The sequence below is a fragment of the Octopus bimaculoides genome, chromosome 18 (assembly GCF_001194135.2).
Source record: "Octopus bimaculoides isolate UCB-OBI-ISO-001 chromosome 18, ASM119413v2, whole genome shotgun sequence".
Classification (NCBI taxonomy): domain Eukaryota; kingdom Metazoa; phylum Mollusca; class Cephalopoda; order Octopoda; family Octopodidae; genus Octopus; species Octopus bimaculoides.
In genome coordinates this window covers 27,191,601-27,196,702 of record NC_068998.1, presented here as the reverse complement: position 1 = coordinate 27,196,702, position 5,102 = coordinate 27,191,601, and the positions used below count along the sequence as shown (strand labels likewise).

At 37.4% G+C, this 5,102-nt stretch overlaps 1 protein-coding gene across 1 annotated transcript in view; it reads left to right on the top strand.

Annotated features, from left to right (window-relative positions):
• Positions 1–5,102, top strand: part of LOC106872045 (polycomb group RING finger protein 3) — a 106,225-nt gene that overhangs the window by 42,835 nt on the left and 58,288 nt on the right. The window lies entirely within an intron of this gene.

Below are 5,102 nucleotides of genomic sequence, written 5' to 3'. Positions count from 1 at the left end.
GAAAAAAGAAACCGGTAAACTCTGTAAAGGGGTTGGAAGTAGGAAGGGTTTCCAGCCATAGAAACTGAGGGACAAATGAAACTCAAGAGTAGACTGCTGTTTCCTTATTTCTCTAGGTCAGGGGTCACCAAACTCTGACCCATGAGATCAATTCATTCAGCACGCCACCGCACTGTACCTTTTGCGTAAGTACCTGCAATGAGAATTCATTTGCCTCTGGTATGGCATCAGTGTTTGGAACAACTTATGTCTGTGAGCAAACATTTTCAATAATGAAGTATATGAAGTCAGCACATCGAATGAAGTTGACTGACGATCGTTTGAAAGCAATTCTCTTGGTTAGATGCAGCAATTCCAAAGTAAATATTGATGATGTCTTAAAGGTTAAACGTCAGTTTCACAAATCTCACTAACCTTTTTTGCTACTTAGTTTGTGAGATTTGGATATGTGCGTACTAGGTGTGATATAACTATCTTGTTGCTAACGTCACCTTCTTTGGTAACTTTTTGGTAAGCAAATATGTTGGTTGTCTTTATTTTTGTGGATTCACTGTATTATATTGAACAAAATGGTTATGTGCCATCAGATAATATTTGCACTCATGGTGTATATTTTACATTATGATGTGTGTGTGCGTTTGTGTAAAGGAAGGGGAGGGAGTCATATTGAAACTTTGTTATTGGTTTCAAATTTTGGCCCAGGACCAGCAAGTTCAAGGGATGGGGTAAGTCAATTACATTGACCCCAGTGTTCAACTGGTACTTATTTTATCACCTTCTGCCTCCAAAGGATGAAAGGCAAAGTTGACCTCAGCGGAATTTGAACTCAGAATGTAAAGACAGGTGAAATACCACGAAGCATTTTACCCAGCATAGTAACGATTCTGCCAGTTCGCTGCCTTGAAAATAAAAAAAAAGGAAGGAAAAGCTTTGTGCTGTTGATATGTTCTATCTGACATGCCTTGCTGATCTCTCTCTCCTTATGTCAGTAGCTGAATCTAAGGGCATTTATCCACTCTCAGCATGCAGAAACAACTAAGTAACCATAGTGTGGCTGTTTGCTTTGCTGGAAGTAGCATCCTAATTCCCTCAAATTCACTTCCTTGCTATCTTAACATAATAGATAATTCAGCAGTAGTTGCACCTAAAAAAGGATGGGATTGTCAAACTGAACCAGGGCTGACAGGGTAGGTGGTGGCTAAACAACAATAGTGAACTTTGATTATTATGGTGGAAAATCTTTTTTATCTTTTACTTGTTTCAGTCCTTAGACTGCAGCCATGCTGGGGCATTGCCTTGAAGAATTTTAGTTAAATGAATCAGCACCAGTATGTATTTTCTAAAGTACTGGTACTTATCCTATCAGCCTCTTTTGCTGAACCACAAAGTTATGGAGATGTTAACATACCAACACCAGTTGTCAAGCAGTGGGTGGGTGGACAAACAGACACAAACACACACATGTACGATGAGTATTTTTCAGTTTCTCTTTACAAATCCACTCACAAGGCTTTGGTTGGCCCAAGGCTATAGTAGAAGACACTTTCCCAATGCAGTGGGATTGAATCCAGAACCATGTGGTTGGGAAGCAAACTTCTTACCACATGGTGGTGCAGCTGTTTAGTAATTTATTGTTCTGTGTTGAAATAAACACCAGCAATGTATTAGGGATGTGTACAAAACTAAAACTGGATTTGAGACTGGCTGTGTCATAGAGAATCTCAACTCTCTTCATAACCATATCCACTGCATACTTCTATTGCAACTTTTATTAACATTAAAAAATAACAAGGATAAAAATGTGATACAATAGTAAAATGGCTAGTGCATAAGTCTTTATAAGAAAATATTATTTAGTGGAAATCATTAAATGTTTTTTTTCTCTGATTCAATATGAATTGTGTCATCAACTTTCTTATGACTTATCTTTTACTTGTTGAATATATGACAATAGACAATTTTCCTCTTGGTAACCTCACTAGTGCAGGTGGCAAAGTGGTTGGCATTAGGAAGGGCATCCAACTATAGAAACCATGCGTTAATCTGACATTGGAGCTTGATGTAACCCTGCTGCTTGGTGGATCCTGTTAAACCATCCAACTCATGCCAGCATAGAAAACAGGCATTAAATGGTGATGAGGATGTAGTATGAAAAAATTACTCCTGCTTCTTCTCCTCCACCCCACAAAAATACAAGAGTGAGCTAAAGGAAATAACTCAACTTAGCCAATAGCATGACTTAAAGTATGGTAGATGGTGATGTACTGAATGATATTTGTCAAAATTGCAGAATTAAGTGAAATTTACCTGTTAAGTTTTTGCTCTCTTCCAGTACATTGAGAATCTTGCTGAGTAGGTCATTCAGTACATCATCACTTGCCTGACTTGTAGCATTAGTTGGTCAACTCTTGTGATGAACTAAAGCTTAATATCTAGTTTGGATGACCTTGGTATGAGTAAGTAAAATGCCTTGTTTGACAGCTCATTGTTGTCGGCCTGTTGCCAGAATCTAACTTGTTGATGTGTAAGCTACATGTTAATACCAGTTGGGCAGAGCAATGATCAAAAATATTCCATTCATGATCATCTGTTTTTTCTTTTCCTTCTTACAACATTTATGAAATGTCTTCATACATGTCCTTTTAAGACAGTAATGCGTGATTTAAGGTAGAGTTAGCTGATGTTTCTAAAAGGTTGAGTGACCATATAGAGGTTTTTTTGTTGGTTGTTGTTTTGCCCCAGTTTAGTCATGATCAAATAATCCCATGATCAAAGGCATTTCAACCATGACCATACTGTCTTTTTAGGAGAAAAATCTAGGACCACCTTGTCTGATGGGTGGTAGATGGTGATATGAGTTGAAATACATTGTTATTTCTTGCAAGTTGACTGATTATGTAGAACAGAGGTTCACAATCATTTTTTGCCAATGGACCCCTTTGATTTCTATTTTACTCAAGGGTGAGTCTCTCAAAGCCACTCAATGTATAAAAACTATTATATTTATGATTAAATATCATTAAGAATTGTGTGAAAAATGCTTAAATTGTTTGTGTATTGTAGAAATATAACCAGTTTACAACACATAAATTTTAACAAAATTTTATAGGAACTTTAAAGGTCCATATGGACCCTGGTTGAAAACTACTGATGTAGAGGCTCCCTCATTGCTAACATTAAAATGGTGGCATTTACAATAATTCATTTAAGAATTTCACTGCAGAGAAATAAATATAAAATAATAAATAGTAAAACCTTAAGAAACTACATGTAAAATAGGCCTTTCCTTCTTTGTGATGTATATCATCGAAAGATATACACACTGGTAAGGAAACAGATTAACTGGCGCTTTTGAATTAAAATACCTTGTTGAATTTCAGAAGGTATAATTTACCCTATATTCATCTAGTATTTCAGGCTGAACTGATTACAACACCCCAGGTACCTTGGCTCTGGGGTGCAAAACTAGGAGTATCGCAGTGCAGACAGTAGCACAGAGTGTGACAGCAGAGGGATCTCAAAGAAATATGATTGGGATGTAGCTTTGCTCCCTTAGTGTAAGGAGTTAAGGGCCAAAACACTTGCACGAGGAGTGTGGTGGGGTGGGGGATGCTGTTTAACTCACCTTAGAATTTCTTATTACTTTGTGTTATTTGTTTAGTGTTGTTTTGAAAAGTATAAATTTGGTGCTGAAAGCACTGATTGATTGCTAATATTTTCCTTTATATCTACACCCACCCAGTGTACCATTTCCTTCAACCTACCTTCTGCTGCTTAATATGATACCTTGAAGACAGCTGCATCAAGAAGTGCCGATCTTTAATTGTGGAGGGAAGTGATGAGAAAGGATCCTCAGACGTTGGGCCTCAGTGAGGAGATGACAAGGGACTGAGACTTCTAGTGGTTTGCTGTGCATGAGAAGACATATTAAACTAAGTAAAACTGTAGTTGTCCATGAATTGTAGTTGCACATCCTCTGCAACTCACTTGCACCTGAGAGACCCCTAGTGTTGCAGGCGTGTGGGTACTGGTGCTTTTAGCATCTGTGCCAGTGCCATGTAAAAGCATCTAGTACACTCTGTAAGATGGTTGGCATCCAGTCATAGAAACCAGGCCAAAACAGACTAATGAAGCCTGGCCAGCTCTTGTCAAGCCGTCTGACCCATGCCAGCATGGAGAACGGATGCTAAATGATTATTATTATTATGATGATGACTGACAGTCATTCCTATTTTCATGATGGAAATCAGGACCAACAAACAAAAAGGGTAGATGTGTTGAATAAGCATCTCACCCCTTTTCATTTTCTTTTCTTTTTTTTTTTCATAATTCTGCCTGAAAAATACCTTCCCAGTGATTTCCTCTACTACCCCACCCCAACACTCCAGAAGTTATGAAATTTGTTTGTTCATTTGCTCTTGTGTAAGTGAATTTTGAATGACAACATGAAGGAGGCCTCAGTGTGTATGCTTGACATGCTAGAAATATCAGCTAGTAGCCTCCCCCTTCTTCAAACCACACACACCTTTTACATCTTATAAAATGAAAACAAACATTGGATAGTCTGTGGCCCTAAACTTTAAACAGTTAGGGTTACACTTAAGCTTTAGGATTGACTATTAGGGTTTATGGTTTAGGATTAGATTTTAGGGTTAAAATTTAGGATTAGGGTTTAAGGTTAATGTGAGAGGTTAAGATTAGAATTCAGGTTTAGGGTTAGGGTTTAGCTGTAATCAGTGTATTTTTCAACATGGAATTCCCCCTTAACTTTTGAAAAACATCAAAAACAAAAGAGATGGTGCTGGAGTAGGAGTGAAATTGTTTTGATAAAATTGAAAATTGAAATCTCTGTTGAAAACCTGAAGAAATTATTTTAAAATATCAAAAGAAAAGTGGGTGTGTGATGTTTGAAGGAGATTTGGTTGTTATTTCTAATGTGTTAAGCAATTATATTCAGGTCTCCTCAATGGTGTGTGCTGGTTCAATGGGTATCAATACATGGCACAAATGAACAGACATGTTTAAAAACATCTGGATGGCTGTGTCACATGGATGTGAAAGCCAGGAGGGTGGGAATAAAACGTAATTAAACAAATTTTTTT